This window comes from Rhipicephalus microplus, chromosome 10 (genome assembly GCF_043290135.1).
Source record: "Rhipicephalus microplus isolate Deutch F79 chromosome 10, USDA_Rmic, whole genome shotgun sequence".
NCBI lineage: Eukaryota > Metazoa > Arthropoda > Arachnida > Ixodida > Ixodidae > Rhipicephalus > Rhipicephalus microplus.
In genome coordinates, this window is record NC_134709.1 from 40,889,206 (window position 1) to 40,904,630 (window position 15,425).

General features: G+C 44.9%; 1 long non-coding RNA gene across 1 annotated transcript in view; it reads left to right on the forward strand.

Moving 5' to 3' along the window:
* Positions 1-15,425, forward strand: part of LOC142774697 (uncharacterized) — a 130,940-nt gene that overhangs the window by 85,928 nt on the left and 29,587 nt on the right. The window lies entirely within an intron of this gene.

Below are 15,425 nucleotides of genomic sequence, written 5' to 3' on the forward strand. Positions count from 1 at the left end.
ATTATTATTATTATTATTATTATTAATAGGGGCGAAGCACCTTAGTGCCGAGCTTGCGCGACCACTCGGCGTACCCATCTAGTAACAGTTGCGCACGTTAGGGGCGCTGCTGGGATCAGCTTTCAATGGCGATCGCAATAGAAGCACTTGCGGTGCCTTTTTCGCACTCCGACGATGGATACGCAAGCGTCACTCGCCATACACGAATAAAAGGCTCGACAGCAAGCACCGAGAACTCGCAGAACCTAAGCAGCCCGAAGGTGTCGTCCGCAAACGAACCCGCCGGCGGGGGCTTACGAAGCGGTGGCAACACGACGACAAAGGCAAGCGAACCCGGAGTTGAGAGCTCGAGAAGCTGAGGTGAAAGCGAAAGAAGCCTGCGCTACCCGCCGCGAATGGCGCTGACGCCCACTTCAAGCATGAATTCTTTATTGAACGCAGCTGCGGATCACAGTTTCAAAGCGTGCGATTGTTGGTGGTCTGACATAACAGCGTCCCCAAGATCACAATCATTATCGTTCATTATATCATCTAGAGTGTGCAATGTACGGGGATTTACGTTCACCCGATGATCCCTGCAGTGCTTCGCCAACTCGTCATCGTTCACTCCATGGATAGGAGGAGGAGGAGGAATAAACTTTATTATAAGAAACCAGCAGGTTTAGGTGGCCGGGACTAAACCCCCCATGAGGGGACGTCAAGGGCTTGCCTCGACGCCACCTCACGGGCGTCCTGGGTGTCCCAGGTTTGGTCGTAAAGAGCAGGCCTCCGCAGAGCCTCATGGAGCTTCGACGAAAGGGTCCATAGATATGCAGAGTTTTTTTTTTCTATTTGCACCTTTCCCGATTTTCGAAAACGGGCAAGATGATGATTTTTCACTCACTACGAACGACACCAAGGCTGGAATTTCTGCGAAACGAGCTCTTTATTGCTTTGGCGTCAAAATTCAGCCAGCTCAGCTTGGCGGGAACTGATAAAAAAAGGAAGCTGGCGGTGTGTAGTGTGGTTTAATGAAGTCGGATGAACTAGGAATAAGAAATGGGAATGAAATGGGTGATTGAAGTTAGAGAAGTGGTGGGCATAGCAATGAGTTGTGGGAGTACCTGGGTGATGAGAAGAAGGGCACATTTGCAATACTAGACAAATCTTCCCACCATCTTCCTCGCCAGTCGCACAGCGAACAGCAGCAGCTGCCTTATAAGAGCCGTGAGCATTTTCACTTTTAATCGCTCGCCACTGTAGAGTATTCTAGAAATACACTAGAGGGAACTCTGGCACTCGTGTCTATAGAGCTGCAACGGATGGCGCGAAATATGGGTAGCACACGGATTTGTCTAATCTTCGTAATTCTGGCTTCGTGTACATTCGCGTGGCTTGGAGCTGATTTTTCATGAAATAAAAATCAGCAAATGTTCAATGTTCGCGCTTCACCACCTCATTCCTTTAGACTTATTATTTCAATTCAGGTGACGAAGTTCGAAATGGTTCGTTCTTTTTTTTTTCAAAACAAAACCTAAACCAGCAATAAACAAAACCGCAAGTGTGATCCGCAGCCCGCAAATACGAAGACTAGGCGAACCATGCATACTACCCATCAACTTAACTAGAGAGGACTCTGGCGCTGCGGTCGTTCAGCGACCGCAGCGCCAGAGTCCTCTCTAGTCAAGTTTAGGAAACTCTATAGATGTTCGCCACTCGTGGTAGGGATCCTCCGAGATTTTGAGTCCCTCTTCGCCGCCCGTAAACATTTCTCGTATTTTTCTTCTTTATCAACTGGTCCCAAATATGCGCTAGATGTCCGAGTCGTCCCCTTCTTCGTTTTGTGGGTATCTTCTTCAGCGGCAAGCTATTCAGTATCTCATCCAATCGGCAAAAAGAAGTACTAAAGTCAAACAGGCCTTAAACCACGTAGTATAGCTGCCGTTTAAATTGATGCCGGTTCGGAATAAAAACACAACCACGTGAAAGGGTGAACGGGTCAGCTTACAGAAGTACGTTGGTCGAAATGCTCAATGCAGTGCATTGCTTAAACTGGTGCTGGACGGTAAGCTGTCGGCATAATGCTTCGCCTAACCTCGGAATTTGGAGTGTATGTGGTTCTTCAGGCGGAAGGCCCAGTTGCCTCATCAAACGTGAACGTTAACCGTCAGGGCCAACCATCGTCCCGTGGCGTCGACGTTAACACGAATGGTGCATAATGAACATCTCTACAAGATGACGGTAGCATATGCTATAATCACGTGGTTATCTTATTATGCGGCGATGTTATCATGTGGTAACGCCACGGTGACGTCATCGCAATGTCACAGATCACCAGCACTTGTGACATCACCATGACGTCACGTGATGGGCCATTGCATCACATCTTCGCTGGGTCGCTAGTTGTGCGATCACGGAGGTAATGCAATACAAAGGGACATGCAGAAAGCTTGCATTGATTCTTGTAATAAAGACAGTGCAAAGCATTGTTTGACGCAGAAAAGTTTGTAGGGAGGGGGCAGAGAGGGAGTTCAGTGCATTCACTGAGAGGAAAAGTAAAAAGATAGATTTCACCTTCGAGTCAACTTATGCGAAATCGTAAGATACCCTGGAAGTTTTACAAGTTCTTCTCTTTTAATTTGCGTATTAGTGGGCGGTTTGGTTTGGCGAAAGAATGGTAAAAGGCGACTGTTGTAATCGCCTTAAAAAACTTTGCGCCCTTAAATCCGGGATATAGGCTAGTACAACAGCCGCCAATAGATATCTGTAACGCTACTACTTGCCAACTCTATTCTGCGTCTCGGCTGTAATAGTACTGATACTTGGGCTGTAGTTGGGTTGTACTTGGTGATTGAACTGCAGAGCACACTACGCACAGATAGAGATGCGAAAGACAAGGAATGCATTGTGTTGGTGGTGCTCCTCTTCTTTTTATATGCGCAGGCGCGCTGCAGTTCAGTCACGCGTCTATACTTTTACACTTTCTGCCTTTCATCTGCTTCGTTCTTTCTCTTTTGCTCTCCCCTCAGCCAGCCCTCCCCACTCCTGCATCCTCAATTCTTACTTCTATTCTTTCGTTCTCAAAGCGGGAGCGGGCGCTGCGCTGCTTTAGATGGCCCTTCTCTATTGCACTCTTTGTGTCCCCGGTATTCTCACACCTCCGAATCGAGTAATATCGATAAGTGCGCTTGACGGCGAAGTGCTTTATGGCATGTAAAAGCGATAGGGTCGTCACTCAACAAGCCTTCACAAAAAAAGAAGAAAAAAAAGGGCTCTAAAATATCGAACGTACTGACACCACTAAAATGCTAGAGCGGGAACGACTTCTCTCACGAAATCTGCGACGTGCCCCAGGAGGCAGCGGACAACTTATCGCCCATCTCCGAACGCCTGTCCGCGCTCATCGACAGTTTGCCGCGCCACATATCTGTCTTTCGCGCGCTATATGTCCGGAGCCTCGCCTGTTGGAAGCAGTACTCCAATCCCCACTTCGGCCACGTCGTCATTGATGCGGTCATCCGTGCCCGAGGACTCATGGAGCTTGCCGACCGTAAAAAAAAAAAGAAAAAAAGTCCAATTGGGAGTTGAGGAGAACCATGTATTACGGCGAGCACTTGCCGCATTTAGACTTGTGGTCGAGCTCTTTCACTACGGGGAATCTAGCGGGTCTCTACTGTGCTTTTTCTGCGTGTGCCTCTATTTGGCCTAGTATCCTGGAACTTCTTCCCAACAATGACCGCTTGGTTATCTCAAACGCTTTTCTCATTTAACCACGCACGATATCGGTGCCAATTTGTGCGCCAAAGAGGTGGTTCTCTTTTAGTGTTAGCAATGATAAGATCAATGAAAAGGTACCATGAAAGAACAAGATATATTACAGCACCTCCAGCTAAAGGGAACCGTGTGTAGATGCGAAGCAGCGTGTGGTAACGCTTACACTGGCGCTCATCGCAACGTTGCGCAGAATCGAAACCTCGTGAGGCTGAAAGCACGCACTGACGAACCGATGTTTCCTACTGGAACGTGCCAATCACTGCTAATGGACAATGAGAGACAGAAGACTCCGATTGGACACAGAGACCCGCATTCCACTTTCAGTTGACGCGGACGCTGCGAATTTTTGTTGTTCAACAATGCACAAGGGAAATCTCCCACCAGCGCTAACCTGTAGGTCAATATCCAGTGACCATTAGCGTTTTCGCTCGGAGTCGGTTTCAAAGTTGAATAGCAGCAGCAAGGGTTGCTTCACAAGATACGCCCTCGCTTCTAGAGCTCAGCAATTTTTCACGGGATGGCTTTATGCTCTCCCATAGTAGAGTACCCAGTACTCTAATTCGTTAATAACTTTTTTCTAAACACAGGTACTTCCGGTCACTTCAATTCGGGCTGTTAACAGCGAAGCAAGAAGCTTGTTTTTTTATGTTGTGTAAGAGTAAGGAAATACTCTTTTGCCGCTTTCAGGTAAAAAAAAAAGCCGCCTAAAGTTACGGACTAACTCCTACTATGTTGCGCGTAGCTTAGAAAAAAATATATTACAAATCTTTGCCGATGTCATAAGGAGAAAACGGCTGAAAATGAGTGAGCTACTTGCTAAAGCTTTTCTTCCCTGCCAATGCTACAGGGCTCCATCGGAGCACAACACCGGGATCCATCCAGGACCTGTGTACACAGTGAAATAGCATATATATATATATATATATATATATATATATATATATATATATATATATATATATATATATATATATATATATATATACGGTAGTCAGTGAACGGTTGTGCAGCGTGAGCAATCGTTTCATTTTTAATCAAGAAACTCGCTAGCAGACGCTGCCTGCGTCGGCGTTGCGAGGCCAGAGAGGAGGAGCGTAGGAGAGAAGAAAGAGAGAGGGGGACGCGCATGCGCAAGGGAGCGCAGATGCCACCGGATCAAGCTCGCTCATAAGATGCTTTGTATCTGGAAGGCGACCGTATTAGGCTAACCCAAGCAGGTGCGGCAAATGTAGATGCGAGTTTCGTGGTGGAGTTGAGGGTGCAAGCATTTCTGGAAGCTTTAGAGAGCTTTATAGATAATTTGATAGTACCATTCCCACAGATGTCTAAGGTTTTGTTTCAAAGATTGCGGCTTCGTTGCAACTTGATAATAAGAGAGTGGTCACGTGGCTGAGATTGAGTGTGACGTTCCGTGTGAAGTCCAAAGCGATAACATCGCTTCACGTATTATACGTTCACGGGCGAGTGAAAGTGCTTGTGCATGGGCGATGACTACTCAAGCGGAGAAGAAAAACACCAGGAGTGTTCCGTGTTGCGGAAGACGCACGGTGATTACGTGCCATTAAAAAAGGGGGGTTCATGAGCTGCATGCCTGCAGGAGAAGACACGTACTGCCACCTACCGGACATGGTCGCCCGTGGTCTCGCGCGTTGTATCTTCACAGGAAATCAGCACATAGGCACTTTGATTTCGATTTTCAATGCTAGTAAATGGTCACTGCTCAATCTGTGGTCTAGCCTCAACTTGCTCTCTTCTTTATCTACACTGGACTACATTCACTGCAAACTTCCTCTGTGGCCCAGCTTTCTCTCGGTAGCTGTTTTATCTTCATTCATCGTGTTCCGCTAGGCTTCTAGGGCGTAGCTTCTACCGCTTCTGTCCGTATTCGGTTGGCCCCGCCGTGGTGGTCTAGCGGCTGAGGTACTCGGCTGCTGACCCACAAGTCGTGGGATCAAATCCCGGCTGCAGCGGCTGCATTTCCGATGGAGGCGGAAATGTTGCAGGCCCGTGTGCTCAAATTTGGGTGCACGTTAAATAACACCAGGTGGTCGAAATTTCCGGAGCCCTCCACTACGGCGTCTCTCATGATCATATGGTGATTTTGGGACGTTAAACCCCACATATCTATCTATCTATCTATCTATCTATCTATCTATCTATCTATCTATCTATCTATCTATCTATCTATCTATCTATCTATCTATCTATCTATCTATCTATCTATCTATCTATCTATCTATCTATCTATCTATCTATCTATCTATCTATCTATCTATCTATCTATCTATCTATCTATCTATCTATCTATCTATCTATCTATCTATCTATCTATCTATCTATCTATCTATCTATCTATCTATCTATCTATCTATCTATCTATCTATCTATCTATCTATCTATCTATCTATCTATCTATCTATCTATCTATCTATCTATCCGTATTTGGTTGTTGGTGAAGAAGATGCAATCAAAACGGTGCTTCGCGCGCTCGGGTACCCAGCGTTACTTTTGGCAATATATCTGCCTTAGCGTGGTAGTACATTGTAACAGAAAGTTTTGCAGCAATAACGCCGTGTTTCGTTGGGGAAAAAAAAAGAGGATGGCGTGATTTCGTCATACTGCTTCGCAAGCCTCCAGGTTTACGTTCGCAAACAATAGCGTGCATTCTTCTACCTTGCATTTCAGATCGCTTGTGTGGCTCATTGATAGCGCGTGCACGCCGGGCTCCTACTGACGCAACATTTGCATAACATGGCGTTCCTCTTTGAGGTAGTTGCGAAAACTATGTGTGCTCAAGCAGGACGTTGTTCGGAAAAACAAAGACTGGAGCTACGTGACATTGACCGTCATTTTTTCTGCTGCTTCGTTTGGGTCGGTTTCTTTGTCTCAGAACCTGCGTATCTTGCAAACTGTTTTTTGGAAGCTCAGCGTTCGCGGTAGGTGCTTCTGGCCCTCTCTCTTTACTCTTTTTGGGGCATAGCGTTTTGATTTACAGCTTTATCGCTGTTGGTTATTCAGAGTAAGTTAGAGGCGCTCGCTTACGTGCAACAGCGTTCATCACAGTATTAGAAACAATCAGAGTACGCTTGCTGATTGTTTCATTCCGTATTTGTTATTCTCTGCTTGGCGTCTTTAAGTGTAGGATAACAAACATTGTGCAACCTGGTTAATATATCTTTTTGTGCTTTCTGTCTTTGTCTCTTCATTTATTGCGCATTAACGCTTTGTTTCTTTCGTACAAAGCAATAGCCAAGCTAAAACAATGAAAAATTTTGCAGAATCACGGTTCCCAAAGTAATATGAGGTTAGTAAAACATTCAGGAGCCGTTCCACCCTGTGAAGGTGGACGACGGATGAGTCTGTGTAGGCGACAAAATTATTCATTTAATTGATTTCATTCAGTCAGATACTTATAAATTAATTTATAATCTTGGATTTAGTATAAATTTCTTTAAAGCACTTCCACGTCAATTTGCCTGGTTCAGAAATTCAGTGCACAAGTCATTTGTATATCGTATTTACAGATTTGTTTAGTTTTATTTACGTAGTTGCTTATTTGTTCATGAGTTATTTTATTCATTCATAAAGGTGTGATTAGTTTCTTCTAATGAACTGGCGGTAAACAGGGTAGCTTTCTTAATTTCTGGGGCAGAAGCCTTCTACGAATTTCGTAATAATTACGTAATTATTTACTAGACAACAATTTGCGAAATTGCAGTTACTAGTCAAATACAGCTTCTCTGGAAAGGGCTCACTTTCTAAAGCCATGGGCGTGAATCCCACTGACGGAAACGGTAATTCTTCGTCTACTTTGATTGGTTTGAGTTTAACTGAGAATGAATGCAAAACAGTTAAGAAATTACAAATAGTACCCCTGTGTGTGTGTTTTTTTTGCTCCATTTCCCATCATTCCTTCAGCTGTGTACAATACGTAAACAAAACGATCCCCTCTGATATTGTCTTTACTTTCGCAATTTCTAAAGGGTTACACTGGTCGTATGTCATTGATTCCTTAAAACGAAGGACAACGCAAAAATGGGTGAATTTGTTTTTTTTTATTTTCGTCTATATTCGTATGCTGAAAATATATTCTATACAAGAATGAATGTTCATTTTTTAAAGAAGCTTTTACTGTTAAATGCAGAACGCTGCAAACTAATTTTCGGTTGAATCGTTCCAGCACCATATGGGTTCAATTCCGAATACCGCTTTATCGGGGTTGCGTGTCGAGATAAATGATCCCAGAGAAAACGCTACTACAGCACGTTACATTGTGGTTAATATGTCTCATATCTCCGCTGTTTCCCGATTCAGAAAGTTAGGGGTTATCATCTTACATCCGCAATGTTTCCTCATTCAGAAAGCGGAAAAATACAGCAGCGAGATTCAGTGAAGAAGTGAGACAAAAGAGAGTTTTGTTACGAAGTGAATGTCATAGCGCAAACTCGGCAACCTCGATGGATCACCCAAACACCAGAATGCATTCTTCGTTTCGTGCCTCCCTTTTGTACTGTTTTCTTTTCTTTGTTCTTTTTTGTGGCCTACGGTCTGTCTTTCGCTTACCGCGCTTTCCGTCGGTTCTCTGCTTGCATGATTCAGACGGATGGCGTGCCTCTTGCTCGGGTATCGCATCGCGTGCACCGTGCAGCTCCGCAACATCGACGCATCGTTGTTCGAGCGAAGCAAGAGCGCGATTCGTATAACTTCGTGCAGGCGCTGTTAAAATGTATATAAACTCGCTCTGCCGTTCAGAAGACGATTGTGAAATGCGTCACCTGTCTCTAAGAAACTACGAAGTAATTTTTCTCAAACTTGATCGCATTAAGGACAAAATCTTAGTTGCTGTATGTACATATAAAAATTATAGACGGAATAATGCGTGAAATAACGCCGGATACGAAACACTAGACATGATAACAGGACAGTAAGTGGAAGCAACTCGTATTGAGGCTTTGGAAGCATATATATGCACTTAGATTGCTTGATTTACTGAAAATTTACAAAAAAATAACAGGAAAACTTGCACTAAAAGGGCCATAGTAAGGGCTATAGTTGATTATACACAGTTGCCACTTGCGATGCGCTGTTCGAGCACGAAGACACAACGCACGAAAGCCATAGGTAGAACGCAACACGAGCGCCAGCTAACGACTGAACCGCGCAAACTTTTGAAGAAGCGAAACGGGGTGGTTTTGATGACTAGTCTGTGAAAAAAAAAAAATTCGTCAGATCCCACGTACCTTGGGAATCGACGTCATGTGAAACATGCGGAGGGAAGGTGACCGTGTTCTATTTTTTTAATATAGTGACGCGTCACGAAATGACGCTAAATATGTCTACGAATGTTGCACGCATAGACGTATGTTGAACAGATGTAGATGCTTACATAACCAGTTTGCACTTCGCTTCGGTATCATCTCGCAACCGGCGGTGCCTTTCCCGTTCTCTAATATACTTTCGCTGTACGTGCTCGGCATCTTAGGCTCACAGTCGTCGCTTTACAGCCGTTCATAAAGCTAACTCTAATCTTCTTAATTTTTAGAGGACCAGTGACGAGTAGTGGTATTTACCCGACTTTCGTGACACGTAACTGTTTATGATGATGATATTTTTTAGTACGTAGCGAACAAAGATCAATTTGTTGCGCAGCTTTGCCGTTCGAAAAGTTTGATTATCGGTTGTCCATACAAACTTAACGAGCCTTAAACTCGTCCCGTATTGCAGTTTCCGTTGTAACTTCCCTCTCGTGGGTCAGTGCTGCATTTCTGTACACCCGCTGTGGAAGGACTATCTGTTAAGCTGGAGAGTGTACGTTTGACTTGCAGCTAAGGCGCCCACATCTCAAGATGGTCATAATGCAAGAATGCCTCGGAGATTAGATTTTCATGCAGGTTAGTGAACCACTAGTATCGAAATTAAGTCCGTCTGTATGCTCTCGTACTTTATTTTCAATGGAATCCATGGGTTGAGAAAATCCCGCCGAGTATAACCTTCTGCCCATTTATCCGAAGCTTGAATACGCTTGCGCCGTCTGGGATCCCCACTAACCTAATCTATCCAAAACATTAGAATCTGTCCAAAATAGAGCATCTAGGTTTATATATTCCGATTACTCGCGCCACACAAGCGTTACTAACTTAAAGATTAAAGCCCATCTTCCCAACCTTGAACTGCGACGCAAAGTCGCTAGATTAGCTCTTTTTCATAAATTTTTTCACTCACTGTCCGACGCATCTGTTATCATGCCCGCGCATCGCATATCTTCCCGCGCTAACCACAACAACCCAGTTTACCCTGCGCATGCCCGTACAAATGCTCACCTTCGGTCATTCTTCGTTCAGACAGCGAAGGATTGGAATGACCTTCCGTCCCACGTCGTGCGCCACTCTAGCCCCATTCTTTTCAAAGCGCACATGGAAGAAACCCTGTATTGCCCACCCCTCATGTAACACCCCTCCCTGGGGTTTTAGAGGTATAATAAATAAATAAATAAATAAATAAATAAATAAATAAATAAATAAATAAATAAATAAATAAATAAATAAATAAATAAATAAATAAAAAATAAATAAATAAATAAATAAATAAATAATGTAATGAAAGTATTACATTCTCCGTAAGCTATCAATTTCTTCTACGCGTGTACGGTACCAATCACGGACAGTTATCGCGGGAAGCAGGGTTTGGGAAGTTGTTTTAGTTACTTGTTTGTCCTTAGTGGTAATACCGAGTCCTAAAAAAAAAATACTTTGGGTGCACACTCGTAATGGCGAACTAAAGGAACAGGGAGCTTGCTTTTCTATCTTCGTTATCGTCTAAGCGAAATAAAGCCAAGCTCGTATGCCCTCTAAATACTCAAATTTCTGGTATTCCGAATTAGTGCATTGTGATTACGCTTCGACTCGATCGACACTAGTCCTTTAACGCATTCCGTAAGGGCTGAATCCCATGAAACCCCAAAAGTGTGCCTATAGTTATTGCAACGACTTATATTCTCTCTCACGAAGACTTTACGGGTCGCAAAGGGCCTGTTTCCCCGTAACTATCTTCGGTTTCAGTGCAACCCTTCTTAAAACCATGAACTTCGTTGTTTGCGACGACTTCTCCTTCTAGATTTCCCCAAGGGCTGCACGCTTTTGCTATGCCCGGATGCCTCGGTGAGAGGAGGGAAGGGGGTTTGGATAATCGGAACGAACGCCTCTCAATCTTGGCCCCGGGAGCCCGAGCTCGATCTGTCTCGCAGCCGAGCACGTTACCGTGGCGTTGTTCGGCGGTGCGTGTGTTTGCATGGCGAGAGACGGACGGCGTGCCACGAAACTGCCCCGAGACTATTGTCGTTCATCAGCGCTGTGCCCGCATCGCTCTCCCTTTCGCCCATTGCAGTTGTATGAGAGTCGTCAGGTGGGCGCTTCGGTTCTTCCTCTCTCGTTTGCTGACAGCATCGCTGAACGAGAGCCCGAGGTGGCCTCTACATCGTCCCATTAAAGATGATTAACGTTTAAAATTTAGTCCTGGGAGGAGGAAGAGGAGAGAGCGAGATGAAGAGGAAGGCAGGAGGGTTTACCAGAAGGTAGTATATGGTATGCTACCTTGCACTGTGTTTGAATAGTAGTGGTTTGAAAGAAATAGAGAAAAAATAGATACAATAACTGACCAATCGCACTTCCACACGCACACACACACACGACAGCGATCCACTCAGAGTAGTTCTGATGAATCGAACGAGGCCTAACAGTGATGGTAAGTCGTTCTGCGGTATTACGTCTGGACGATGTAGTAATAATCTATCTAAGTGATTTGCAGCGTTACTCGGCAAGCTTACGTGGGGCAACTGTGGCGTTTTTTCAACTCTTCCCGCATCACGATAACGCTTGTGAAAGTGCTCTTACGTGACTTTACATCTCTCCGTCGCTCTCAACTAGCCACAGCGCTGCATTTACATACCGTCTTCAAGTAGAATCAGTTCACCAGGCGTGCCGACGGGAGTGCATCTTAGCTCATACGCTGAAGGCGACGCAGAGAATCCCGAAATATATGCGGGATGTCCTCGCACGCAATCTCGGCAGGCTTCGCCCCTCGCTCGGTGGTCGTGATTTATGCTTGCGTGACGACGAATTCTCGCGAAAGCAATCAATCTGTGCCCGTCGTTTTCGTCCGCCCCCGCGAGATGTTATGCCAAGAACTGGGCTCGCGATTCGGCCCCCTTCCTCTTAGACGATATTGACATGGCGTCGCACTGCTGCAATATAATGCAGCATTGTGGAAAACGAACTAGACGATCTGTGCGATTTGCAGTTTGTTTTTGCTAAAATACGTACTTTCAGTGAGTAAATGACAATTCAAAGAACATTAAGTTAAAAAGAAAAAACGAATCGATTGAAACACCAAGGTGTTCCTTCGCAAACTCTACCTCGAGAAGCTGTTGCTGTCGTGAAAATGTGGTGCTCCCGACGCCGTTGTGGTTCAAGGCACTTTTTGAGACTGTGACACATATGTTAACATGTAACGCGACCTCTTTTGCTTCCTAGATCATACGTGTCCGGGTCAATTTCTGAGGACAGGAACGCGCCATAGAACTTGAACACTGATGTGCGGCCGGCATTGCCAAAGCTGCAGACACAGCCACAGCCACAACCACAATTACAACCACAGTAAATGCCGCAGCGCAATCCACAGTGAATCGAACGGTCGCCGCATACCGAGCCAACATTGACCGAACCAACGAAAGTGCTGGCTGCTCACGCCATGCCTAAAGAAGACCAGGCCATCCCTGCGGCGCTACGATACCTTCTGAACACAATATTTATGCTTTTTGACAAGCTAAATACTCCGCCAGCCCAAAGGGCCCTTAACCTGTTGGAGGTTCTCAATCCAGTGTTTTCAGCGCTTCACTAGACCCCATGGATCGCCCACGACCCTCTTCAAGGGCGTAATTTCTCAGTCGCATGTCTGAACGCTGAAGTCGTGTGGGTCAGAAAAGTTCTGGCCTAAGTGACTGACTGACAGTACCTCTTTTTGCGTACAGTGTTCTCCCTCTCTCGCCTCTTTCTCTTTTAAACCTCAATTCTCTTATCCCCAGTGCAGGGTAGCAAACCGGACGCTCACCTGGTTAACCTCCCTGCCTTTCTTCTTACTGTTTTCTTTCTTTACTATTGCTAATTTAACCATCAGGGATTTACTGACAGGAAGGTGAAAGTTTAATTTTTCAAAATTCGCACCGAATTTTTTCACGTGGACGTCTGGACGCTCACGTTTTTGTTCTTTATTTCATATCACAGAAGGAGAGTGATGCTTCTAGAAACTCGTGGTGCAGTTCCACGTGCTCCAGTGAATTCATTGCCTTTCCCTCTATTTTTCTTTCTCCTCCGTGCTCTCTCCATTTCATCTTTCTACCCTCTTTCCTAATGCCCCAGTGTAGGATAGCCAACCGGCAATCTTCCTGGTTATATTTTCGTCCACTTTTTTTTTCTTCAAATTAACATTACAGTTACTTATTTTAACATTCACTATATTCTCTCGCATTATTGTCTTTATCTTTTTATTAGTATTGTGGCCAACAAAGAAAACGAACCTTTATGATTACACTCCTTCCTTTCATTCATAGCGAGGACATCATTTTCAGAGACTTGATGCCTTGAGGAGCTGTGAGAGGGATTATTCGTCAGCTCTCATCTCGTAACAAGATCACGTACTACGTGATGATAAACAAGCTAGAAGAGTGTTCCACACTCGCCGCCATGGCAACAGGTGGCCCTGATCAATGCTGCCACGTTCAAGACACCTAAATACACAATAAGTAGACGGGGTTGGTAGCCGCCGTGGTAGCTCAGTTGATAGAGCATCGGTTGCGTTATTAAAAGGTCGTAGGTTCAGTTCCTGTTCACGGCAAGTTATTTTTCCTTTCACTGTTCTGTCGCCAAATTTACATTACAGTTATCCCTAATAGCATTATCTATACTCTCTCTTGCATTATTGTCAGTTTGGAACAATAGCAGGCAGGTATTTGCCCACGGGTGATTGACACTTCTCAGGAACACCCAATAATGGCAAGAACACACATACGTAATTTTGACGCGTGAGCGTTAAGGAAAAGCTCACATCAGCACCGCTGACCCGATGAATTCAAATAACAAACGTCAGGGTCCCAGCAGGAATCGAACTTCAGTATTCGGCGGGACGATCACTTATTCTACCACAGAGCCAGGCCAGGTTTCGGAACCCCTTTTAAATAGACCCTAACGTTCGTAAAACGTCAATGCTGGTTGGAGTGCTTGTTGTCCAATTTTATGAGGATTACTTATGTACTCCTGGGAAACGACTGTCTCGTCGGGTTAACGTTAGTAGTAGTTTGCTGCCATCCGCTGAAGATTATTTATGTATCAGCGTCCAGGGTTACCATCCTCGCGAGCACCAGCCATTCAGATGATCTTACCGCTTCTGGTGCTGCTAATGTTGATGTTGATGTTGGCATCGTTACGCAACTATAAGCAACTGGTTACATGAAACGCATGCAGCTGTTTAACATATGTCTCTGCGCGCGCCTGTACATATCTATAGCGCAACTTCGTGACGTTTAGCTCGATAAAAGAATTACAACACAGTCACCTTCCCTGCGCATGCTTCGCATAACGTCGATTCCCAAGGTACGTGGCATCTGCGCAACTTTAATGCACCCCTCGTGCGGACACCGACGCCGCCTCCGGGCAATGACGCTCAACTTTCTTGTTCGAGGAGGTAACTGAGGCTTTCGCCTTCAATAAGACTTCTACGCTTGCGTACCCCTTAAATAAATCTCTGAAAACGATTCTGTGGCATCTCGTTGTTGCGGTGGTTTCTTCCTCGAAGCATGCTTCACCGCATAAATTGTCTATTCGTGGTGAAGCTACCTAACAAAAAAATAAATATATTTTTTTCTCTCTCTTTTTCACTGTGAATCATGAAGATGCTCGAATAATCTGAGTCAGAGTGGCCATTTCTGGGAAGTTTGAAGGCACCATCTTTGAGGCTGTACACGCAGGTCAGCTTCAACAGTTAATTAGAGCGCGAAAACTTGACACGATCCCTCACACACGCGCACACCCATGCATCAAACACACAGCGCTCTGATGCATGGGTGTGTGCGTGTGTCAGTGATCGTGTCAAGTTTTCGCGCTCTAATTAATTTTTCGAAATGATCTACCAACTAGCCCAACAACAAGTTCTCTTAGAATACAGCTTCAACAGGGCCACAGGAGCATGTACGTGCGCTGCAAGCGGTGCTGTGCAGTGCCAATGTCGGTAAACGAAACAAATTATCGAGGCATGAAAGTACTGTTTCATTGCGGATTTTCGTTCCTTGTCTTACATATACGTCACAATTTCAGCTCGAAATTGGGCTATATCATGTATGTCAAGTGAGAAAGGGCTAACTCACGATGACGTATTTACTTCCTGGCATTAAGCCTACAGTGCGTTTGTTTATTGCTCAGCCCGATTGTTTTCCGCGAAATTTCGTACCTGTGCTACAAATCACAGTTGAATATCGTCATTGTTAAAGGTCGGTTCGTGCTTTAATTGGGAACAAGTTTTCATAGTGAATAAGTAATTCACGGAACCAGAAGCATATAGCCCCGTGTGCTCTTTTTGCTATTCTTTTGTAACTGGTTAGTGTTGTATGACAGCTGCCTTGTGCA